The 27,521-nt window shown below is 38.7% G+C and overlaps 1 protein-coding gene across 1 annotated transcript in view; it reads right to left on the reverse strand.

Moving 5' to 3' along the window:
- Positions 1–1,119: 1,119 nt before the first annotated feature.
- Positions 1,120–27,521, reverse strand: part of LOC122400637 (protein doublesex) — a 226,000-nt gene continuing 199,598 nt past the window's right edge. The window contains exon 6 of the mRNA XM_043402184.1: positions 1,120–15,581. The gene's annotated coding sequence lies outside the window, so the exon portion shown is untranslated. The remainder of the gene's footprint in view (positions 15,582–27,521) is intronic.

Consider the following 27,521-nt stretch of genomic DNA (forward strand, 5'->3'; position numbering starts at 1 on the left):
TTCATAGCCTGCCATGTTGAAGCGTACGCGTACGCGTGTTTCACGGTAAGTAAGGGATTCACAGAGACAGTTTTTTTTTTTTATTTACAGAACGCTTACGCAAGCGATCGCGAGTCACAGTCGAACAACGACGACGACGATCTAACGTGCAGGGTGCGATTAGTTCGTTTCATTTAGGAAATAATATTTTCGTGAAGAATGCATCACACAAAAAAAAGAAAACAATGTAAAGTGACAGGTAAAACTTGTCTTTGATCTTCTTACTTTCACGTTTACGCGATGGGAATTTATTTTTGGTGTCGTGCGTGAAGCTATTTTTTACCCTTATAGAGGCAGCCCGAGAGCGCCCAAATCACACGTCGAATATCCCGAAATATGCGAACAAGTGGAATACCAAAAATATAAAAAGTGGAGAGTCGACCGACTGCTTGCGGTTAATAACGATATTCGCGTATTCTCGTCGTTCCAAGCAGCGAAATAACAACGAATCGGTATTGATTAACGAGGATTCCAGCCTTCCTTTTACTTTCCAGAACTTTCTATTCTATTTTAGTCACGTATAAGAATAATTGCGCAATCATATTGTCGATTTGGAATAACAGCGATTAAACCGAATAAACTGAAACTAGCTCTGTTACAGCCTACGGAGTCGTTAATATAATTTTCTAAAGTTAGAGTTACATGTATATCCAATCCGCTCGTGTTACGTTAACGCAATATAGGTTGGGGCTTGTTCTAAAATTAAACTAAACTTATTCAAGTATAACATAATAAGTCGATTACAATTAACGTAATACCATAACCCGATGTTCATGATTTCTTTTTAGGAACGATAGATTAATGTTCTATGATTAATCTTCCATCAAGGTAAAAATATCGATAGTAGACAAATTCGATTCATAGCAGCACAGTATCATGATACATTACCCGCACACTATAGCTCAAACGTTTGGGTAGACTTTGTTATAATACAAGTAATACAAAAGTATTTGACAAAAAAACGTTCTGATCGGTGATATCCTTTTTTCTTCTCGATTACTATTTTCACATAAAAATTATGTGCTCCATTTAACCAATAAAACATGCTTCTCATTTGACTCGTACCAATTTTCAAAAAAGATTGTTTTAATCGCCACAGAAAGTATTACCTCGCTAATTGATTGAACGTTCTCCTCGATAACTGACACAAAATTGTCTGCTCTTGCTATACAGAGTATTGCGATGTATTCACTTTATATCGTATACAATATCACTGCCTTTTTCAATAAAAGAACAAAAGGGATTTGAACTATTATGTATGATTTATAGATCTCTCGTCGATAAACAGTAAAGTTTTGAAATGTTGTAGTCAAGTATCAATGGGCTATTACTAAGTAGCTTAATTTATCTCAGAATATAGCATGATTTTCAAGATTTCATGACGTTGACTGCCGATCAAAACTGTGAAGTTTTGTGTGAAATTAAAACCTTGATTTTAGACAATTATGAATTCCATAACTTAAAATTTGTCTTAGTACTTTTCTTCGTAACCTCGCTAATATTTATAGGTCTTTAACATTTCAACTTGAGAATTAATTATTTCAGTTCTACGCATGGATGACATAAATCGTTTTTAAGGAGTCGAAACTTGAGAGATCGAACGATCTCCAATTCGTAACCCTATTCGTCTCCAAAATATACATAATATAAGTGTACCCAAACATTGATTGGCAATGTGAAAGTTGAATTGTAGTAGTAAATGAATGCTATAAAGCAGAATTAGATTTACATCGATATTCTCATCGACCCATAATCAGCACACATTTTCGTAAGAAAGATAAATGCAAATGATGACAACTCTTTGAGCGATCTAAACACATAATTAACGCTTTCACTGTTCTATTGTAGTATTTGCAATTGATGCTTCTGAATATAAGTTGTATTCTTTTAGAAATTGCAATAAATTGCAAGAATTACGAAATATTAGACATTCCTTTCGATACAGCTTGTATTCGGAAGCGTCGAGCAATATTATCTATAATCGAAGTAATACGTACATACGTGCCGGTGATTATCGAAGTGATTTAATTAAAGAATCTATATTATTAATATGGAGTTAAAAGAATATTTCAAATCAATGACTTAGATCATTTTCATAATTACCGGTTCATATATAAGAGGTATTCACAAATTCATGGTGCAAACTTCGTACGCGTGTAATACCCATGAAACGGAACAGAAAACTATTAGCAAACAGTAATTCGAAAACTTTCAGAGTTACGAGGAGTTTCTATATTTACAGTCTTTCGATTGTCTCTCGATTAAACTTTGCCTTTACAGGTAATATTTAATAACGTTTCTCATCTTTCGACTTATGTCCGCTTCGTTGAAGTAAAATTGCATTAATTTGAAAATAATTCTTCCGTCACATCGAGCACCCGGAAAGTTAGAAACGTTATTAAAATATTTCCAAGTTACGTATCCACGTAAATCGGCAAAAACGGTTAATTCCCGGATGAAATTGTTTAATAACATTTTATTATCTATCCGTACGAGCGTTGACGCGTACGAGTTCGCAACACGAACCCGCGAACACCGCGCAGAAAACTGAATCTCTACTTAATCGAGCATGGCATTCTACGATAAATTTAGCGTTTTAAGATCGGCTAGGATTATGAAAAATTTTCAGAAATTTTACGAGCTTGTTCGAGACCCGATGACCAACGAGAAATTTATGCAACGTGGATCAATGTTTTATCGCTCTATCCCGCGAAATAATGTTCGTCCCGGGTGCACACGCTAATGCACGTGTTTTGACGCGTAAACGAGCACGACCATAGCGGCGGACACATATTTCACGTGAGAAAATAGGCAAGCTGCCGCGCGGCTGCGACAGTGTACATGATTTACAGCGACGATTAAACGAAGCCTTTGAAAATTGTTCTATTAACGGTGATTGGATCGGTGAAAAATCTCGGAGAGACTGGTAACGCCTCGGTACACGACGTCTTCTGTACGGGTAATAAGATTTAAGATGATAACGTTTCGACTGGCATTTTTCGATAAACAGCACCTCCGATGCGCGTCGCTGCACTTTTTCGGATGCAATTTTATTACAACGCTGCGTACGTAAATTTAACGGACAACGCACGTCCATTAAGCGTCCAACGTTAATTTTAACGAAGCTACAGATTTATAGAACAATAAAAAGTAATAGGCGCATAATGTTTCTTCGTTACGATAACTCAAGTTTCAAGGATGTAATTATCCATCAAAGTTGCAATCTTCGTATTCTGCTCTGAAAACTATCCGTGGGATCCGGGATACCGAGAATTTATTTCGACAAAGAATTTAATATTTACCTGCGACAGTTAGTCATTGTAGCATCGAGGGGATGAAACTTTACAATTCACTTAGTTTTCATTTTTTTACAAAAGTTTCATGAAGATTAGTATCAGCTTCTTGGAGCTCTGAATAAAAATTTGAAATTTTGGATTGTCGAAAGATGGTTGATCGTTTTTGAATACTGAAAGTATGAAACTAATAGCAAAGTGAAAAAACAAGGGAGAAAAACGACCGGGGGACATGCGTTAGTAGCCTATTTACAAAGCTAGAACTCACCACCTTATTTAACAGTATAAAAGGAAAACGTAAAAATTAGTTTAATCTGAAGGACGTTCGTAATTTGTATTTTATTAATATCAACGTTAATTTCGTTTACTTTAGGAGAAATTAAATAAATTCTGGTAACTTGCAAATTAAATTCACATCTTTTACGAAGGATGGAATGTAATTCGTATTACAATCAAATGAGTGATTTTTAGTAAAAAATGGATCGAAAAACCAGAAACAAATTTTTTCCTTAGATTAAACTTATCTTTTTTCATTCATTCACTAATCATTTTTTTATATCAAGTTGTCTACCAGTCATTTAATTGAATTAAAGAAGACATTTTTCAATTAAAAATGAACATAAGGGAAATTCATATTAAGTATAATCTGCTATTAAAATTTTTCATAAGGAGACTATGCAAGTTCGTTAAGAGTCAGACAACGTAAAACCAAAATTGCATTCCTTGTATTTTTCGATTGAAAAATACAATTTGTAACACCATTCCCTGTGACTTTTTTTATTAACATTTAAATATTGCAGGCTATGGCCTCAACTTGTGTCTGTCTTTGAAAAATATTACAAAGCTTCTTATGTATTTTCGATGTCACATTTACGTTTTGTATGTGTTGTTTTCTTTTTTGTGTTAAATAATAGCATAGTTTTTATTAACACGTTGCCAGATCAATACCGTACAATATACTGCAAGACTAAAATTTTGATTTTGGACCATTGCAAACGACATAACATAAAATTCTTTTCTTTTTTGTTTTAAACAATAGCATAGTTTTCATTAACACATTACCAGATCAAATTCGTACAATATTCTGCAAGACAAAAATTTTGATTGTGTACCATTGTAAACAAATCAATGACTTATTTGATATTTTGATGACTTATTTGATTTTAGAACAAAACCTAAATTTTTCCTTGTTCCAGAGTGGAAAGTCCTGTCAATTTACGTGGCAGTGAAAGTGTTAAAAATTGACGGGAAATACAGGGCAAAGTCGTGGCGGGAACGCAACGCGTACTTCCGGTCCGCGAGCGCACTTCGAGTTTCATTGTTTTCGACCGTTCGCGTGTTCCGCAATCAACACTTTTCGTTCGCCATCCTGTGCTTCTCACGTAGTCAATGGTATTATATTTAAACTGATGGTTTGTAGAACGAACAGCCAGAAACACGAAACTGCAGGATATTAACGTCCCCGTGGAGAGTCAACCGTTTATGTCAACAATTACCAGTGTTCTGTTGTGCACGTAACACCTGACCGCTGTTAGATATAACAAGAAGTCGCATTGACGACAAAATAGGGGGGTATATATATTAAAATGTGGCGTGCAAGACGCCATACTGCGGATCGGCACTGCAATTTTATTGGGAAAGAGAGAAAAGCATCTTTAAACGGAATACGAAATCAGTTCTGTTCAATTTCTTAACGACTGATCCTCTGCAACCAAATGGTACCAATCTCTTTAACGACCAATTCACGATAGTTTTTGAAAATTCGTTTTCTCGAAATATTCCAATATTTATTTCTACAAAATTAACAATTATATTAGATAATGTATCGAGAAACATTAGATTCCGTTCAAAGATGCAGTTATGGCGACAAGTAAATATATCGCTTCAAAAAATTATTGAATTTCATTGTTTACTTTTTTTTCGTATCCTTCAGTTCCGTGAAACGCCTCGAACGTGGTCAACTAGCGTCCACGACAGTGTCATGAATTTTTTAATTCAAACTTGAACAAACGTCTAACAACCTTTACTCGCTAATCGAAAATACGAAACAGTTAATTCGATGTTAAAGTAAGATTTCACTACGAATTTTCGCGACTTCAGCCTTTCCGTTTTCAGTTCTTTCCTAAAACTATTCGTACAGTTCGAAACTGTCACGGTATCTAATGCATCTGCAGACACGATACACCAAAGGAAATTTATTTGAAAAATAAGTAGCCTCGGACGTTTATTTACAATTATTATCTTTAAGTGTCCAAACGCTTTACAAATTTACACAAACTTAGACCCGAGGTCTTTACACAAAATTAAGTCTCGCAGAGCTTTCTAACAAAGAACTTAACGAACAAAAATTACGCGAAGCGATCTTATCTCGCTGTTCGGTGAACGCATTTTCTGCGTGCTAAGAATTAAAATTTTGTTTCTGAATTAAAGAAAGAAACTGCACGAAGCGCTATCCATTGATTTCAATGAAACTACGTTAGCCGAAATACTACGGCCAAAAATACATTTGCGTAGATACTCAATATTCGAATAAGAATCGTGACTCGTATACGTGTATGGAATCTTTATGCTGTAACTATTTTATTGGCAAATCAGCATCTACAAAAATATAATAAAATAAACAACTACAGAAAAATCAACTTAACCCTGAAGTGCCACTATTTCTCACACTTTCCAAAAAGTTCAACATTTTTCGTAGAGTAAGTAATTATATCTTTTCACAGGATCAAGAAGTAATGATTTCTTCTCGTTATTAACAGTGTTTATTTCACGAATATTTATTTATTTATCCGTTTCCTTACATTACAGACGAAATCAACATTAAAAATTCCAAACATGATCATTTTACACTTTCACGTAATAGAGTAAAACCTGTGTACTTCAAATTTTCAATTTTGGCGTGCAAATGTCTTACATGCGGTTCGCCGTTTCAAGTACAATATTTTTTAAGGAAGAAAAAATGATAATTATAAACAACGTGGAGAGTATAAATTGATGGATACTAACGTATGTACCTGAAATAGGAGTGTTCCTATTTAGAGTTAAACATTACAAGATTTTAAACAAATTAACAATGGTTACGAAGATCTAGAAATAGTAAAGCTACTGTATTGTTTAAAAAATGTACGAAGGTACTTGACAAACTTTATTGTTCGTTGTTTCGTAAACTATTAAGTGTCTTCGCTAATAGTCGACTGTAAGTTTATTATTCATCGGTTTTGCAATTAATCTATAAAGTTTCACTGAAATCAATACATAACACTACATTGTTCCTCATTTAGAGGGTTCCCTAGTTTCTAGGCGCCTTCATTCCTTTTTGTTATGATCGTGGCACTTTAACAACTCTTTTCTGACCGCGTTTGTTCATTAAGAAGAAGCAAGATACGTTTATTTATTATTTCGAATGCAACAATAGATCCACGATACTTCCTCAAGCGAATTAAACGATACAATCAAACGCGACCAACAGCAGATCTCAAATTTGTGTTCCAGTTAGGGTTGCCACCTATCTTGCTTTCGATAAAGCACTTCTACTTTCAAGTATTTATATTCTATCTTGATATTTTAACGCCCCATTTCGTACGCTCTTTCGACAACAGAATTGTTTAAATTATAGAAATCAAACTTTGCCTGCATAAGTTTCAGATTACATGTACAAATTTGAACATCTTCAGAAAATTATAAATATTGAATTATAACATAGACAAATGTCTGACAAATGGTATCTTTTTTTTAAGATTTTGGGTGATTTTCATAATAAATAATAAAGTGTGGCGGGAGCAGAAATAGATACAGTTTATCAACTACTTCGAGAAAATAAAAAATCGTATAAAGACCAAAGTGAATGTAATTAATATACATAGACTATTTACAGCATTGAACTTGAAGTTCTCTTGGGTTTCCTTCGAAATGAAAATGAGCTAAAAAAATGATTTAATATGAATGTTACCTAGTGATTCCTTTTATTATTTTTGTAAAATACAACAAATGTCGCGTGATAGAGGGTTAAAGAAGCATCGCTCCTAACTAAAAAGAAACTGAATTAATTTTATTTTTGAAACATAAATCCGACGAAGAATCGCTAAGAAAAAGTCGATGAAACCTGGCTGAAATGTGGTAAGAGCCATGACGAACGCGTTCGCTTCAACCGAGGCACCGATTGGCTAAGGTCGCGATTATGCTGCAGTGTGGACAAAACGTAATTAAATTTACAATCGACAATTACAATCGAAATTGTTAATTTCTATCTACAATGAACAATTTTAATTGCTCAAAACTCAATTGCTCGATTACAATTCGTCAATTTTTTTTAGTCGAGATTGCGATTAACAATTTTATAATTAAAACTTTGTATACATCATCACATGATCACGTATAGTGTAAAACGTTTGACGCTTGTACAGAATTATTTGTGGAATACGTGTTTTGTATGAAATTCTTGCGTAGTTTTTTTTTGAGTGGAGGATGTGGCTTTCAATGTATTACGTGTAATGCGTATTTTTTATGGAGCATATATGATCCTTGTGTGTGAAATATATGCATTTTTGGTGGATTATTTGATACACATATTTTTTGCAGGGAGATATACTCCATCCACACAAAAAACACAGCTTCCACGTAGAAAATATATGGTGTTCACCACGACTTTGCAAACCCCCTGAGTAGGTTGTCAGGATTACCGTGTGATGAGAAGGCAACCACACAACTCGCGTATCAATGATCGCGTCACCAATGACTATCATTTAAATCTTGTTTTATCCACCGTTTCTTCAATGCTCGAGGACGACTAGTATGACTATTTAAATAATTTCTATCCAACGATTTTGTATTAAAAAACTTGCCATGACTGCTTTTTTAGCGTCGTACGGTTGCTCTGACAACATATGGTGCGTTGGGAAATGTTTGAAGGAAAAACAGGCGTGAGAGCACTGCTTTTACATACTTTTCATGATCGTTTAGAGCTGTAGTAAGAAGAAACGTAATAACATATCAATGTAGTAGTGTAATATAACCATGAATTTAATTTAATTTCGCTGAAACAATGCGAAACAAACTGTACTATTTACCCATCCAACAAAATAAAATGTTTCGATAAACTGAGAAGAAATTAGATACATTTTTGCGCGCGTTTGTTACAGTTTGAAGTGATCGGTGATTGTTCCTGCCTCGTGACAATTAATGTTTTAATTAATTTAAATAATTTCTATCCAACGATTTTGTATTAAAAAACTTGCCATGACTGCTTTTTTAGCGTCGTACGGTTGCTCTGACAACATACGGTGCGTTGGGAAATGTTTGAAGGAAAAACAGGCGTGAGAGCACTGCTTTTACATACTTTTCATGATCGTTTAGAGCTGTAGTAAGAAGAAACGTAATAACATATCAATGTAGTAGTGTAATATAACCATGAATTTAATTTAATTTCGCTGAAACAATGCGAAACAAACTGTACTATTTACCCATCCAACAAAATAAAATGTTTCAATAAACTGAGAAGAAATTAGATACATTTTTGCGCGCGTTTGTTACAGTTTGAAGTGATCGGTGATTGTTCCTGCCTCGTGACAATTAATGTTTTAATAATAATATGTTTCCATTCACAATTTCTTCCCCGTTTCGAAGAATATTTCCTCGAGTTTTTCGACCTAATAAACACATTGCTCTTCATAAAAAGAAAACGTATACACCTTATACCTTACGCGACATTGTCTTTCCAGTTCTCCAGTCGATCTTTGCTCTTCGGAAGGTGGTAACCCCAGTTCCGGAAGACTCGAGGAAATATTCTTCGAAACGGGGAAGAAATTGTGAATGGAAACATATTATTATTTATGATAAACGTTTCGATCTTAGGTGTACGTCTTCTTGGGTAAAATACGATAATTATGAAATTAGCTAAACGTCAACTTACGAGGTAAAAGAGTAAAATATATTTTGATCTAAAAAATAAAATAAATTTTGTGACATATGAGTACTAAATTATAAAAGAAAACAATAAAGTAAATAAATTTGCCAATTAAATACAGGGTGAAACTTTATTGGTAAAAAAATCGAAATTCAAGGGAAACAGTAAGAGACGCGATGCAGTAATAGATCAGTAATGTTTGTTTTGTATTTATTATCTGAGGTCATTGAAGCTATCGATATTAATTTCTATCAGAACTATTAGCATGTATTTGGACTCCGACTCAAAATGTCGCGATTATTCGCAAATGAAGAGTACATAGATACGCGTGATGAACTAGTACAAAAAATCGGGAATGCATTTACGGAAATAAAACAAAATACAAATGAACTTCGTACGGTGATAAACTCCATTTTCAATCGTTGTGAATCTTGCATTACTAACGGTGGTGTCCATTTCGAAATGGAATATTAGAATCACATTTTTATTTAACCCATGTTTATGTAACATTTTTTTGTCTGCACCTACTGATAATTAATAATTATTTATAATGACAATCTACTGATAAAATTTTGCACTTTAAATCTGGGACACCTTGTATATGTACCCGTGAAATGAACAAAGAAGAAAGTAAAGAATAACCTAAAATGATATTTAAAAATAAATTCTTCTGTTCTTTTATTATTTCGATTTCGTTCTGACGTTGAAACCTTTTTCTACAAAAATATTATTTATATACCTACGTTTGTAAGCTAATTCGTCTTGCTTGTTTGGCGTTTAACGTTGTATTCTTCTTCGTTGTGGAAGATCTACATTTAAGGTCGAAACGTACGGTATAAAGAATAATAAAAATTTCTTAATAATTATTATAATATTAATTATAACACAATATGACAGAATGCAGGAAAGAACTCTTGGCCATAATAAGCACATTAATCTGCGGTTACGCTGCAAACGATTTTGCACGAACTGTTAAACGCTACCGACCTCGTGCAACATCGCACCAACGTGTCTTTGGTCTTTATACGATTTTTTATTTTCTCGAAGTAGTTGATAAACTGTATCTATTTCTGCTCCCGCCACACTTTATTATTTATTATGAAAATCACCCAAAATCTTAAAAAAAAGATACCATTTGTCAGACATTTGTCTATGTTATAATTCAATATTTATAATTTTCTGAAGATGTTCAAATTTGTACATGTAATCTGAAACTTATGCAGGCAAAGTTTGATTTCTATAATTTAAACAATTCTGTTGTCGAAAGAGCGTACGAAATGGGGCGTTAAAATATCAAGATAGAATATAAATACTTGAAAGTAGAAGTGCTTTATCGAAAGCAAGATAGGTGGCAACCCTAACTGGAACACAAATTTGAGATCTGCTGTTGGTCGCGTTTGATTGTATCGTTTAATTCGCTTGAGGAAGTATCGTGGATCTATTGTTGCATTCGAAATAATAAATAAACGTATCTTGCTTCTTCTTAATGAACAAACGCGGTCAGAAAAGAGTTGTTAAAGTGCCACGATCATAACAAAAAGGAATGAAGGCGCCTAGAAACTAGGGAACCCTCTAAATGAGGAACAATGTAGTGTTATGTATTGATTTCAGTGAAACTTTATAGATTAATTGCAAAACCGATGAATAATAAACTTACAGTCGACTATTAGCGAAGACACTTAATAGTTTACGAAACAACGAACAATAAAGTTTGTCAAGTACCTTCGTACATTTTTTAAACAATACAGTAGCTTTACTATTTCTAGATCTTCGTAACCATTGTTAATTTGTTTAAAATCTTGTAATGTTTAACTCTAAATAGGAACACTCCTATTTCAGGTACATACGTTAGTATCCATCAATTTATACTCTCCACGTTGTTTATAATTATCATTTTTTCTTCCTTAAAAAATATTGTACTTGAAACGGTGAACCGCATGTAAGACATTTGCACGCCAAAATTGAAAATTTGAAGTACACAGGTTTTACTCTATTACGTGAAAGTGTAAAATGATCATGTTTGGAATTTTTAATGTTGATTTCGTCTGTAATGTAAGGAAACGGATAAATAAATAAATATTCGTGAAATAAACACTGTTAATAACGAGAAGAAATCATTACTTCTTGATCCTGTGAAAAGATATAATTACTTACTCTACGAAAAATGTTGAACTTTTTGGAAAGTGTGAGAAATAGTGGCACTTCAGGGTTAAGTTGATTTTTCTGTAGTTGTTTATTTTATTATATTTTTGTAGATGCTGATTTGCCAATAAAATAGTTACAGCATAAAGATTCCATACACGTATACGAGTCACGATTCTTATTCGAATATTGAGTGTCTACGCAAATGTATTTTTGGCCGTAGTATTTCGGCTAACGTAGTTTCATTGAAATCAATGGATAGCGCTTCGTGCAGTTTCTCTCTTTAATTCAGAAACGATGTCTTAGCACGCAGAAAATGCGTTCACCGAACAGCGAGATAAGATCGCTTCGCGTAATTTTTGTTCGTTAAGTTCTTTGTTAGAAAGCTCTGCGAGACTTAATTTTGTGTAAAGACCTCGGGTCTAAGTTTGTGTAAATTTGTAAAGCGTTTGGACACTTAAAGATAATAATTGTAAATAAACGTCCGAGGCTACTTATTTTTCAAATAAATTTCCTTTGGTGTATCGTGTCTGCAGATGCATTAGATACCGTGACAGTTTCGAACTGTACGAATAGTTTTAGGAAAGAACTGAAAACGGAAAGGCTGAAGTCGCGAAAATTCGTAGTGAAATCTTACTTTAACATCGAATTAACTGTTTCGTATTTTCGATTAGCGAGTAAAGGTTGTTAGACGTTTGTTCAAGTTTGAATTAAAAAATTCATGACACTGTCGTGGACGCTAGTTGACCACGTTCGAGGCGTTTCACGGAACTGAAGGATACGAAAAGAAAGTAAACAATGAAATTCAATAATTTTTTGAAGCGATATATTTACTTGTCGCCATAACTGCATCTTTGAACGGAATCTAATGTTTCTCGATACATTATCTAATATAATTGTTAATTTTGTAGAAATAAATATTGGAATATTTCGAGAAAACGAATTTTCAAAAACTATCGTGAATTGTCTTGTTACCACAAATTGGCCACCGGAAGCCAGACCAAGAGCATACGACGTATATTGGACGCGCGAGCGCGAGCGCGCATGCTCGTTACCCGAAATGCAAATCTATTTAAACGGGCCGAGTCATTACTATTCTGTACGGTAATAACCAATCGAGCATCGCATCAGATTGTTACTCGGAACGTGTTCCCGCGGTAAGAAAACGACCGTCGAAGGAGAAAAAAGCGGCGAGAAGAGGAGAAAAGGGAATCGGTCGGCGGCGGGCCGCGCGGCTACACGGACAGAAAAACAGGTGGAGACTACGGGAGCGGGGGGGAACCACGGGGGGAAAAAAAGAACGAAAGAATGATACAGCATATCGAAGAGACAGGCCCTCGGTGTTCTTATTTGAAAATTAATTTGCTGCGAGATGGAACGACCAGTTTTTGAGCGGGCGTTTTATTGCATCGCGTCTTACAACTGACACATCCGCCGACTTCTTGATTGCGCGCGCGCACGCACGTGCTGTTCACCGATGCAGATCGCCCCCCCGCGAACCATCGAATCTTCAAACTTCCATCGAACGCTCTTTTCGTGGGAACGTGTCGAGCTGCTGTTGTTTCGGGCTCGATCACGATTTGTAAGTTCCGGACAACGTGAACCGAACGGCTGCAAGTTACAACACACTTGCCACAACTATATCCGATCGTTTCACGTCAAACTGATTTCGTTTGGTAGGGTTTGGTTTAGTTGAATCGAACGCGAAAAGTTGACCGATTGAATCGAAATTTTTCAACTGTGAATGCGATGAAACTGTGTTTAATTCCAATCAGATTTGCGCAAGCCAGGTTTGCATCAAACTGATTTCGTTTGGCTGAGTTTGGTCTAGTTGAATCAAACGCAAGAAGCTGACAGATTGAATCGATACAAGTCAACTATGAAGGCGATGAAACTGTGTTTACTTTCAATCGGATAACTCTATCTACTAGATTACAAGCCAACTGTAGACTGTATCTACTAGAATGCAAACACAGGTTCATGTCAAATTGATTTCGTTTCGTAGGGTTTGCTTTAGTTGAATCGAATGCAAGAAGTTGACAGATTGAATCGAAATAATTCAACTGTGAACGCGATGAAACTGTGTTTAATTCCAATCAGATTTGCATCAAATTGATTTCGTATTGGCTGAGTTTGGTCTAGTTGAATCAAACGCAAGAAGCTGACAGATTGAATCGATACAAGTCAACTATGAACGCGATGAAACTGTGTTTACTTTCAATCGGATGACTCTATCTACTAGATTAAAAGAAAAATTTGCGTTAAACAAATTTCGTTTGATAGGGTTTTGTCAAATGTAATCGAACGTGAGAGTTTGCCCGATTGAATCGAAATAAATCAACTGTGGACGCCGTGAATTCGTGTTTAATTCCAATTAGCCGATTGTATCTATTAGAATGTAAACCCAGGTTCGAGTCAAACTGATAAGTTTGATAGGGTCTAGTAGAATCGGGTGCGAAACCAATTGAATCGAAATAATCCAATCGTGTTTAATTTCAATCGGATGATTGTATTTATTAAATGTACAGGCTAGGTTTGTGTCAAACTGATTACGTTTGGTAGGGTTTGATCTTATAGAATCGGTATCGCGAGTTTGACCGATTGAATCGGAATAATTCAACTGTGAACGCAATGGAACTGTGTTTAATTCCAATCGGATGACTGGATCTACTGAAATGCAGACCCAAGTTCGTCTCAAACTCATTTCGTTTGGTAAGGTTTGGTCTATTAGAATCAAACGCAAGACCGATCGAATCGAAATAATCCAGCCGTGTTTAATTCCAATCAGAGACTCTATCCACTGTAATCCACGTCAGACTTGCGTCAAACTGATTTCATTTCGGGAGGGGGTTTTGGTCTAGCCAAGCGCGCGTTAGTTTAGCCTCGTATATACATGTCTGCTCGTGTCGTACGCTCACCAATACATGTCCGCGGCACTCGAAGGCAGTTCTCGTCGTCGTATCTCTTCCCCTCGATTCGATCTACGCTCAAATTTGTTCTCTCCGTTAATACTTTAATGCACTCGTTTACGTTCGTATCGTCGTTCGCCGGTCACCTCGGTCCTTTTTCCCTTCGATCGGTCAACGACTCGCGACGCTCGCTCGCGTCCATCGAATATATCAAGAACCGATTCATTACGCGACGTCAAGAGTATCCAGTTTAACATCGTCATCAACGTGCCCCGACGCGGTATGTCGTGGTTTTACGTTTCTTGCGCGCGAAGGGATGGAGCAAGGGTACTCGGGGCCCCCGTTTCACCAGCCATCAAGGACCCCGTCGGCGCTCGGTGTTCGCGAGGTGGTTCTCGGTAGCGAAACCGCGAGCAGAATCGATCGCGACCGATTTACAAAGTGCCTAAGCCAGATCGCTGGCGCGGTCGAGCATGCGAGGGTTTACCGCACGCGACGACGTTCCGACCATAGGAGAGAAGAGACTCGTCGTGCATCGCGTTTCTCATAATCGCACGACGCGCCAACGTATTCCATTTCGTTGTAGCGTTGGGTTGCTGTCCGTCTGAAAAATATTTAACAACGAAAAGAAACGGAACGAAAATAGCGAGGAAATAATAAGGGCTGGATGAGACGAAGCGAACCAAACTGGCAGATTCGATCAACGAACCGAAAGACGCGCAAGGACGAGCCACGCCCGAGGTGCGCGTCGTCCATGAACCCCGGTGTGCCGCGAACCACGCACAAAAGCGTTCATGATTTTCTTCTTCTCTCGGTCGGCAGAAAAAGAAACGCCACGTAGCCTGTAAACGCGACGCACTTTCGCGATTCTCGGCCAAATCCCCCAGATCCGTGCGTGCACGGGTCGATCATCCTCCCAGGAGTGTCTATCGATCGGTAAGAAGAGTCATCGAGCTTCTCCCGTGCGTCGATGGGGCTTCCGCTGGGTCCGTTTGAAAATCGAACGTCATCAGCGCCAGGGAATTACCTCGAGAACCGGGCAACGTGGCCCCAGGCTGTTTCCAAGAAGTATAACGTTCCGGTTAATCGCAAATTTCGTCCTTTCGTGCCACCCGAACGATGCACTGCCGGATTTGAACTTTCGGACGAACGAAGAGAACGCTTGAAGGGAGCTCTCTCCGTCGTTTCCCACCTCCAGGGTTCTCCTCTCTTCTGGCTTTACCACGACGTCCGTTTCTCTTTGGATTCGACCTGTTCTTCCAGTCGCTTTACTTCACCGACTGGTCGGTAATCGATCTGAAATCAGAAAAAAGGCGAGTCTGCGGTTAGCGACGTGTTACATTTCGAGCACCGGCCTTGAGAATCGCAATGGCGATACGCGTCAATCGAATTCGGCGAGTTTATCGGGACACGATATTCAATTTTGGACTTCGATCTACGATCGTTTTAATAAATACGGATTTATGTGGAAACTCGTTTTAAACACAACGTACGACTACGCACGATTTTGAGGTTTTTAACCCGTCGCGGACCTACATCCAGTCGGACTCGACATCGTTTTTCGTTCCAACTTGTCCTACGTCGAGTCCAGCTCCTCACAGAAATTCTTACTACCGTTATATCTGTGATATTGGGATCTGATAATTATTTTATCGATGTATTTAACCACTTAACGCTCATATTTGTCGGGCTGACCAAGCATGATCAGTTTTCTTTATTGGACTTGTCTTTGAGCTATATAAGAATGCGATTTTTGTTAATTACAATGTTGTATCTAACGTATAATTTGAAGGAAAACAAATATTGTCATCCTTTAAACCGTTAGAATAAACAGATTGCACCGCGATTTGTAATTTGATCCTGCTTGCACAAATATTTTCAACCAAGATTCTACTATTTTGTCGTATTTTTGAAAGAAAGTTGTACTAACAGCATAATTGGTCAATATAAAAGTTTTAAAAAAGTAACGATTATTCTGTATCTTTGCAATTTGTGCAGTCTTTTTTATTGTAACTGGAAATTCTTGACACACGTGATTATTACATACATTATATTAACATGTTGACTGCCAAAATTGTAATATTTTTTATGAGATCAAAATTTTGATTTTAGACGATCGTAAAATTAAAATTAAAATTTGTCTTAATACTTATTTTCGTGACTACACTAAAATTCATTAGTCCTATTTATTTGCTTTAGCACTTCAGCTTGACAATTAACTGTTTTAGTTCTACAGTGAAAAATTTTTCACTCATATATGGACGACATAGCAGTAAAAGTGGTATGGGTGTATTCTACTCTAGAGCACAATTTTGTAGCAGTTCTTTCGAATTTTTGGGGGGGAAACGGTGATATGTTTTTGTATTAAGTCTGAACACATATATTTAAATCTACATCTGAAGAATATCTACAATTTTTTTCATAGAAAAATATTCAATAGTTTAGAAATTATGATAGCCTCAGTAAAGGTCCTTCAAACAAAGGTGTCTCAATAATTGCCATGATTCCGGTAGTTTTCCTCGTGGAAAATGGAAAAACCAAAAAGCATGTTATTCAGTATGGACGTTGTTATCGTAGAAATTAGAATAATTAACAAGTATTAAAAACTAGACATTTAACAACACTTTAAATTCAAGGAATCTATTTTCTGCGTTTCTTTGTTTCTAACGAACTAAAAAAAATAGTAAAAAGCATACAATTTGGAAAGTCGTAGTTCAGACGATAGGTATGCACGATTAGATAATACAGTATTTTCTCTATATAAGCTCGGAACTCGTCCACGATATAGGCAAATATCATATCCCCTCTACTTATCCCCACTGCGTACCGTTAGAACTAAGCACTCGCTGTATCGGCGAGTATGCCTTCCTATGGGCGGTTCCCCAAGATAGCGGCGCGCTTGACGGTCGGTCGTCGAACATTGTCATACGATACGGGCTCAAATTACTAAGGCAACACTAGTGCAATAATACAAATTTTTTATTTTTCCTTTTCTTGTTTTGAAACTTTTAACATGTCTGTGACAGTTTTCTGATTTAACTAAGATCAAGTACAACATAATTTTTATTATTGTTTTTCATAAATTATAATATACATTTGACCTTTCTTTAAAGTGTATCCTCATCTGAAAAAAGGAATTATAATTTAATTGACCTATCATTTATTTGCCGAAATCGTGAGACAACTCAGAGTAAAATAAGTTGGTTAAACAGTTCAAATTCGCAAGTTGTATCTTTTTGAGTCATATCACTATTGCAGTAAACGAGCGATACATACATATATGTACTGAAGTTATGACACGATTTAACTAGTACATATACAATATTAAATCAACAACGAAATTTATCTTTATTTTTGTTCTTCCTTTTTTCGAACTTCATCAACATATTCGTGACAGTTTTCTGATTAAAATGACACCAAATACGATATACAATTTAGGTCCTATTTACTAACGCAATAAGAAATCAAAGGCATGCATCGTTCAAGTGACTCCACGTCGGCTGTATCGAAACACAGGCGATGTTTACGCGAGCCTATACAGAATCAGTATTTCATTCTGCGACCTCTACCAAGAGAGGTAGAAGTCAGAATTAGAACACCGATTTCGTATAGGCTCGCATAAACATCGCCTGTGTTTCGTTACAGCCGACCCGAAGCGAAGGAAGCGATAGCAAATTCGGCGATGCTCGGCCGCTCAGTCCCTCTTTGTCATATGCTCGCTGTTCTTTTTTATACTCGCCGCCTCCAGTAGGCGTCAACAAAGTATCAAGAATCGTTTCTCGTCCACGATACAGCCGAGCGTTGAGCCCCGAGAGCGTCGCTTCTATAGAGACAATACTGTATCCGTTGACAGAAATAGTTTCGAGGACATATACTTTGAAGAAGACAAAATAAAAAAAATCGATTTTTTTTAAATTCTAGAATAGAATTCTTCCTAAAGTTCTATATTCATTCAAATAATATTTTCAAGCGAGTGAAACAGATCTTTTCTTTTCGAAGTTGCACCGAGTACTGTTGGGAAAAGTATTTTTTTTTAGGTCCGAAAAGACCGAAGGTTGGTACAGCGAAGTTTAAAACAAGATTAAACAAATATATAATATATAAATCACGTTGATATGACGACAGCAATCCTGACTCTATTTTATTATGAGTCATTTAGTAAATCATGAAGCAAACATATGTGATTCATATACTAACAATGAAAGTATAGCTGTTTACATCGATATCGAAAAGACATACGACAAAAACGTTAATAGAGATTAGTGTAAACACATATTAGTTAATTAAGAACCTCTTAAATAACAGCTAAATTCAAATTAAATGCAATGGAGTACTATCTACGCGAATAAAAGTTTGACCTTTTTCCTGACTGTAATAAACGACATAATTAAATATCTAATAATACTATTCAAGTAAGGAAGCATTAAAATAAAAACAAAAAATGTCCAGCTCATCTTAAACAAGCTACAAAGATGATCAACCAAATCAGAACTTAAGTTATCAATAGACAAAAAAGTTCGACACTTTTTCGCAAAAGAACTTTTATTCGTTAATAATTTGGAAATATAAAGAAAGAAATTCAATATGAATCTAAGCTGGTAAATACCTGTGTAGTAAATAAAAGATAAATGGGAAAGACTCGATCTTCTCAAACCAATAGCTCATAGCAACTAGGGTGCAGATCCAACGATACTGATAAGAACCTATAAAATCATTATCACACCATAAGTTACTTGATGGATGTGTAGTCTACAACACCGGCAAAAAACAAACACTCAAACCTCTCGAAACAATGCACAACATCGCTATAAAATTATGTACCAGAGCCCGTAACACTAGCTGAATGAATAGCACACTCTATGAAGCGGAAGATACGCATCTAATACTTAGAAGAACATTACTCGGCAACAGTTGTGCAGCGTCCATAACAATTGCACAGAACAACTCAATGTGCATTAAGACATTTGACAATTAATTAATTACGGAAACTTCTTTGAATATGAGCACACAGTCTCCTTCACAATTTACAAATTAAATTACCACCAATAATACACCTAAAAGAGCACAAAATTTTACTTTGAATCGTACCAAACGGAAAAGAACCGCATAATATTTTGTAATATCACAAATGTGATTTTTGTATTGTTAAAAATATTTTTAATTTTATTTCAGAAGCTATTTAGCGATTCTACAGAGTTGTTAACATTTGTGTTGTGGGATCGGGAAGATAATGACTCCGCTCTGTTCCGTTCCGCACAATTTTATTGTTGCTGTCGTACAACGACGTGACTCGTGGTGCGGGTTACGCTCGACTCTCTGGTACGATCATCGCCACCGTACCAAGAGGCCTTCAAAAACAAAAGACGGTCAGAGACGACGACAACGGCTTTTCGGCTCACGCGGCTCTGGTCGTCTCGTGTGCAACCATCGTCTCGTGTGCAACCATCGTCTCGTGTGCAACCATACATTGTAGCGGCTTCGAACGGCTAAGGCGTATGTGGTGCCTTGGCCGCCACACTACCCCCCCTGCCAGTAATTGGCACAATTACGAAAAATTGACCGACTACATTACCACTACCATTTACTCTATTATATAAAATACGTTATCCTAACTAAGATTTACATTACAGTATTTGAACAGAGTTGAAAAAAAAAGGAATTTACATGGAGTTTAATATATAATACGTAATACCTAAAAATACATGAAAGTACATAAAAGTGATGGAAAAAAATAAATGGTATATGATACTTATTATAATAATGCGCAAGCCTTAAGTACTACCGCGTAATTTGAAATCGCTCGGGAAAACGTACGCGTCTACCTGAACGCGTGACACGTTGCTGTATAACCGGCGCATTGTCAGGTACGTTTGTTTGTGTGACCGGCTGATTTTCTATGCTCACGGGATCCGGTCTGTTTTCTGCTAGCATATAAGCAGGCTTTAGCCTTTCAATTGATATATTTATTTCCTTACCTCTAATGTTTATTGTAAATGTTTTTTCGCCTCGGCGCACTACGGCGTATGGACCTTCATAAGCGGGTTGTAAAATAGTTTTGGCTGAATCTGTTCGGATGAAAACATGTGTTGAACTGCTAAGATCTTTGAAAACGAATGTACGATTAACGGAATGGCGTGATGCATTAGAGGGACTCAATTTAGAAAAATGGTTGCGTAGTCTATTAGTAAAATCGGAAGCATTTTCTGTGCCTTCCGCTGAATGCGAAGACAAGAACTCTCCCGGTAATCTTAATGGCTCGCCATAAACTAATTCCGCTGAGGTAGCGCCGAGGTCTTCTTTCCAGGCGGAACGAATACCGAGTAGAACCGTCGGAAGTATTTCTGTCCACTTGTCGGATCCGTGGCACCTTATAGCCGACTTGAGCTGTCGGTGAAAACGCTCTACCATCCCATTGGCCGCTGGGTGATACGCCGTTGTGCGAAGGCGTGTGGATCCAATTAAATTGTTCAGCGCAAAAAATAATTTGGATTCGAACTGCCTACCCTGATCGGTGGTAATCCGTACGGGAGCACCAAACCGCGCTACCCAACCGTCATAAAAGGTTCGAGCTACGGTTTGGGCCTCCTGATCGACCATGGGGAAGGCTTCCGGCCACCGCGTATATCTGTCTACACAGGTCAGACAATACCTGAAACCTTCGGACACCGGTAAAATTACTATGTCTAAATGAATGTGTTCGAATCGCGCAGAAGGTTTAACAAATGTAGCCAATGGTGCAGTCACATGACGGGAAATTTTTGATCTTTGGCACGGTATACAGCAACGTGTCCACGTGCGAACATCTCTTTTAATCGACGGCCAAACATAACGTTGCGTTATGAGCTTGATCGTCGCGTTAATACCTGGATGTGATAATACATGTAACATATTAAAAACTGCGCGTCGGAAAGGAGGGGTGACATAAGGTCTTACATTCTTAGTCGAAATATCGCAAAAAATTTCGGAACACGTGCCAGGCAACAAGACTTTGCGTAATTGCAGGCTAGATTCGCTATTCAACAACCGCTGCAACTCCTCATCCTGGGCTTGCGATTTTGCCAATTCTTCGAAATTAATCGAGTGGTTAACCGTTTCCACTCTGGACAGTGCATCGGCAACGACGTTGTCTTTACCGGACATATGTTGAATATCTGTAGAGAATTGCGCAATGTAATCTAGGTATCGGAATTGTCGAGGAGAGCATTTATCTAATTTCTGTTTGAAAGCGAAAGTTATGGGTTTATGGTCTGTAAAAATAGTGAAATGTCTGCCTTCGAGCATATGTTTGAAATGTTTTATTGCTAAATAGATAGAAAGTAGTTCCCGGTCGTAAGCTGAATACTTCTTTTCGGCAGATCCTAACTTTTTAGAAAAGAATGCTAATGGTTGTCGTTCGTTGCCGACGCACTGATGTAAAACAGCTCCTACGGTGTAATCAGAAGCGTCGCAGGTAACCGACAACGGAGCGTTGACCGCAGGATGAGAAAGCAGGGTTGCGTTTGCTAAACTATTTTTGGTATTTTCGAAAGCCTGACGCGCTTCCGAAGTCCAGGCTATCGGGGTCTTGCCCTTTAAATTGCCGGCTAGAAGGTCGTTCAAGGGTGCTTGAAAGCGAGCGGCATCTGGGATAAAACGGCGGTAAAAATTAAGCATTCCCAAGTACTGCCTCAAATCCTTCGCGTTTTTCGGAAGGGGAAATGACTTTATGGCTTGTACCTTGCCGGGCAAAGGTTGAGTGCCGCTTTCATTTACCCGATAGCCTAGAAATTTAACTTCTTCCTGTCCGAACGTGCATTTATTCGGATTAACAACAATGCCATAATCTTTTAATCGTTTTAAATAATAATTCTAAATGGCGCAGGTGATCGGCTTGGGATTCTGAGGCGACCAAAATGTCGTCTATATACGCGTAACAAAAATCGAAACCGCGTAAAATTTCGTCGATAAAGCGCTGAAATGTTTGCGCGGCATTTCGTAACCCGAACGACATGTACGGGAATTCAAAAAGCCCAAACGGCGTTGTAATGGCCGTTTTTCCGACGTCTTCCGACGCAACCGGAATCTGATTATAAGCTCGGACGAGATCTATTGTGGAAAATACCTTTTTGCCACTCAGTTGTTGCGCAAAATCCTCAATGTGACGCACGGGGTATCGGTCGGGAATTGTCCGTGCGTTTTAACGCTCTATAGTCACCGCAAGGCCTCCAAGCTTCTGCGCCCTTCTTCGGAACCATATGAAGGGGTGCTGACCACGCGCTCTTCGAAGGACAAGCGATGCCCATCTTCACCATCGCGTCGAACTCCTTCTGGGCAGCCCTGAGCCGGTCCGGTGCAAGCCGCCGCGGCTTGCTGGAAACGGGTGGTCCAGGGGTTGTCTCGATGTAATGCACCGTTTGGTGCGTAGTCCTCATCGGGGTGCCGCTAGGCCGTGTAAGTTCCGGCATCTGCATCAGGAGCTGGTGGTAAACGGTAGTCCCTGCTACTGTCTTCACCGACGGCGTTTCATCCTCGGCTCGTGTTCCGCGGACCGTTAACGACGTGGTCCGATCGACGAGGCGACGATTGCGGATGTCCACCATAAGATCGAAGTGATCGAGAAAGTCTACCCCGATTATGGGTTTTGTAACATCCGCAACCACGAATCGCCACACGAAATCCCGTCGTAGGCCGAGGTGCAGGTTTAACGACACTGTCCCGTAGGTGTTAATTACACTCCCATTCGCCGCCGCCAGCTGGTACTCCGATCTTTCTCGCAATCCGCCTAGCAGGCGGCGCGGAAAAACGCACAAATCGGCCCCGGTATCCACTAAACATTCCGTCTTCGAGCTGTTGTCTAAGATGAAGAGGCGGCGTGATGCTGGATTTGTGTCGCTGGCCGCCATCAACGACTCCCCAGGTCGTTTCCCTGATCCGTGGCGTTCCAATTGCACGGTGCAACGCACCTCTGCGCGGCCGGACCGAACCGCCAATGGTACCAGCATTTCCCTTGATGGTCCATTTGTCCTCCCGCGGGCCGCTCTCGCGATCGCGATAGAGATCGTCTGCGGTAGCGCGAGTTTGGATGGTTTCGGTGGGTCCACCTGCGACGGGAAGATTGCCCCTGGTCCACCAAGGATTCACGGATGGCAGAAATTTCCTGCCTCAAGGAAAGAGCCAATTGTGACATCTTAATGTTTAACATGGCCTCGATGCTCGGGCCCGGCGGGGGTATTTGGCAGGATGCAGATACGCTCGTAATCGCGGCCTCCGCGACGTGTACCCGCGGTGTCATCGTATCCGCGACAGCGTCTGCCAACTCTGCTACCTTATCCAGCGGGGTGTCCCGCTGCGTGGATAAAATCACCTGCATATTAGCAGGTAGTCGGCCCATCCAAAGCGTCCGCAATACACCGTCCGAAAAAGCCGTACCGGCCAATCCGTGCAGGTGACGAAGAAATTGAGACGGTTTTCTGTCCCCGATTTCCTCGTGTTCCAATAACAGCCGCGTTTTCTGTTCCTGCGACGCACTAAGCCGGCGAATGAACTCATTTTTTAGCGTCGTGTACGGATCCGCGGCCGGGGGATTCATGATAATGTCTCTTACTTCCGCGGCGTGTCGCGCACTTAACGCGCCGAGAATGTACCCGAATTTCGTGGTCTCCGACGTTACATTGGATACCTCAAAACTTCTCTCTACTACAAAACTCGGGTATCCGTACAGCGACGCGATCAACTGCCAACGGCACACCCGCGGATGTCCCTGCGTTAACGTTAGGGTCAGTCATTTTACCAGTCTTGGTCACAATAGTTTCACCGCACACACACACCGCGCTTACTATTTGTCAGACCGTGTCCTTTTCTTATGTCCTTAACACTATACACTTATTTCTCTACTCTAACTAATATTGTCCGTATACGAAAAAATGTCCAAATTTTCTTAAAAAAACTTTACTTGCGCGGCGAGATCACGTCGGGGTCACCAATGTGGGATCGGGAAGATAATGACTCCGCTCTGTTCCGTTCCGCACAATTTTATTGTTGCTGTCGTACAACGACGTGACTCGTGGTGCGGGTTACGCTCGACTCTCTGGTACGATCATCGCCACCGTACCAAGAGGCCTTCAAAAACAAAAGACGGTCAGAGACGACGACAACGGCTTTTCGGCTCACGCGGCTCTGGTCGTCTCGTGTGCAACCATCGTCTCGTGTGCAACCATCGTCTCGTGTGCAACCATACATTGTAGCGGCTTCGAACGGCTAAGGCGTATGTGGTGCCTTGGCCGCCACAGTGTTTTTGAAAACAGTCAACCATATACATAATACGTTCCTTTCTGTATTTAAAATTGTCACATTTTCAAAATCATCAGAAGCAGGTGTTCAAATTTATACAATGCGTTATATAACTATATTTTATCTTCTTAGTAGAAAGTCCTGTCGCCCATATATGGATATGGTAGTTAATACGTCACCTGATCAGGCTGGAAGATATTATTGGCTGTCCAAGAACACAACTTTCGCCCCCTTGGATTTTTAAATGAGAAAAAGTATTTTAACGATTCCTGCTCCCGCCTTACTGTCGAATCGCTTCCTCGGCAGTAGGCAATAAGAAACGGAAATTGAAATTTGCAAAGCACGAACACCTGCAACATCTGTCGACCTTATAGTCTTGGCGCAAAGTAACAAATAAGAGAACAAATTTGAAAACCAAGCAGATAAACATCTCGAACGCGACGTGGTCATGTAGCAGTTGCGTGAGGAGTAGAACGATTGGTAATGGAGCCTATTAGGCGACGGAAAGGTAGCGTTACCGCGCGAGGTAAAACCGATGTCGAAGCAGGTACAGGAAACGAATTTGAAGCAAAGTTAACGACTGGCATGCCGGCTTATCCAGCGGATATTAAATCTGGTAGCAGCGAGACATTTCTCATGCGAAAAGTTTCCGCGGGGGCTGGTTTAAGGACGCTGGTGGGTCGGCGAAAGAGGGAGAGAAAACGTAAAGGTGAGCGACGAGAGAAGGAGCAGGAGGTCGCGTCGGAAAGACGACGAGGGATGTCGCGGAAAAGAGGAAGGAGAAAGGGGAGCGACGAAGAGAAAGGAAGAAAGGCGAGGGGGTATATTATGCTCGCTAAAGCAATGTTACCAACTCGAGAACTGGCGAACTAGCCGACAGTAAAATCCATTTTATGTCTCCCTCGTAAAGTCAGTCAAATGAAACCCGGACTTGGTTTTCATACGTGCATCCACCCGCCATTCACCCGGCCAGACCAAACCCGGTTTCCTGCTACGCCACGAACCGGAGGGTCGCCGCTGACTTTTTCCAAGGTCTAGACACGCTGGTTCCTCTCTCCATGGTTGTTGTTCCCTTCCGTCGACTTTGCTCCGATCTTTCCGGGCGGTTTCATCTCTCGATCGTTCCGCTGTCCCCCCTTTGCTTATAAAACCACTCTATGGATAAACTTCGATACCGTTCGCTCGCAGAAGCAACGCTGGATGAGTTTGGTGCGATTTAAAATTGCGACGGGATGGAAATAGAATTGATTTTTCATTCGTCTTTCATTGGAGGGACGAAGCGTATCCAGAAACTTGTCAAAATTGAATCGAGCGTATTTTCTTTGGAATAGCTATTGCTACAACTTCAAGACACGGGGGGAACGAAAAACTCAGCAAAGGCTCGATTGCAATTATTCGACAATAAAACATACATTGTAATATAATTATAAAGGTAACTGTGACAGCTTGCTGTTGTAGGAAGTAGTAAGGAGGAAAGAAAAACAACAAAGAGGGTAGCGTTTCATTCTGGGCCTACTAGTGGTCGATCGAGTACTGTATAGTATACAGGTTGTTCGGCCACCCCTGGGAAAAATTTTAATAATAGATTCCAGAGCCCAAAATAAGACGAAAATCAAGAATATTAATTTGTTGATTGAGGTTTTGCTAAAAAGTTAATAACAAAACTATTGTTACAAATTATTAATCAAATTTGTCAACCTATACGAATTTTTTTCTTGAAAGTGCATAGGATTTCGGGGATATGTGTATTCACCAAAAATGATTATAATTGACCCCTGCAACTAAAAATAATTTTTTTAGAACGATTTGAAATGTTTTAATTATGTCGACAAATTTCACAGCCTCGAATTTTTTTCTCGAAAGTGCGTAGAATTTCGGGGGTATGTCTATTCTCCAAAAATTATTGTAATTAACTCCTGCAACTGCAAATAATTTTTCTAGAACAGTTTGAAATTTTTTAATTTAGCCGAAAAATTTTTCGGTCGCTACTGAACTTTAAATGTTAATAATTTTTTAACGAAGCCTCAATCAACAAATTGCTATTCTTGATTTTCGGCTTATTTTGGCCTCTAGAATCTCTCATTTAAATTTTTACCAGAGGTGGTCGAACACCCTGTACAGTCGAGTACTTGTGAGAGAGCGTATCCCTCTACTGGCAAGTATGAGAAGCACTCTAAATATGCATTCGTTGAATTCACCCTTACTCCCCCAAACGCCTCAATCAGGCACTTCTGGTCTTGGAGTTCCCGATATAATTATAATTATAAAAGTACCAGAATATGTTCTCGAGTTCACCGATACGAAAAATGTTTAAAATGTGTTTTTCTTTAAACGTGCCTTTCTTGAGTTTGTCTTTACTCCTCCAAACGTCTCAATAGTAGGTCATGACCCACTGATAAACCACAGCGGATTTTTCAGCCAGGACACAGAGAGCCTGCCCAATTCTTGTTGTTTTCCATGACAGACACATGACCACGCCATTTACGAGTTGTATCGAGCAAATTATGCAGATCATGATATGACTCGTGCAACTTATACGAGTTGTACTGTGTTCTGTGCAGTGCGGTGAAATTTCTCAAGTTACAGCAACTTTAACCTTTCTTTTCAACCGTTTCTCTTTCGATCTCATTTATTTTTTATTCATTATTCTACATAGTGTTTTAGATATACGTTTTTTATAACATTCTCTGCGACGAAAAACAATTTTCTCCAGCTACTTTAAAAGAAAAAGATGTTGAAAGAACATAATTGATTCAAAAAATTCGTACTCTTATCTGTTTGTCTTCAAATAGTAGATACATGTAAAAAAAGCACTGTCGTAAGCTTGAGTTGTATCATTATTATTTAATGGGGGAAAAATTTCTTTCGATACTTAGTGTGCAAATAAAAACACTAACAATAGTGAGTATTAAGCAATTAAATTAAAAATACAAATCGTGCTGCGTTTCTCTAATCTTGTGTTTTGTT

The sequence above is a fragment of the Colletes gigas genome, unplaced genomic scaffold (assembly GCF_013123115.1).
Source record: "Colletes gigas isolate AHSC1104 unplaced genomic scaffold, ASM1312311v1 Colletes_gigas_Sc00019, whole genome shotgun sequence".
Lineage (NCBI taxonomy): Eukaryota > Metazoa > Arthropoda > Insecta > Hymenoptera > Colletidae > Colletes > Colletes gigas.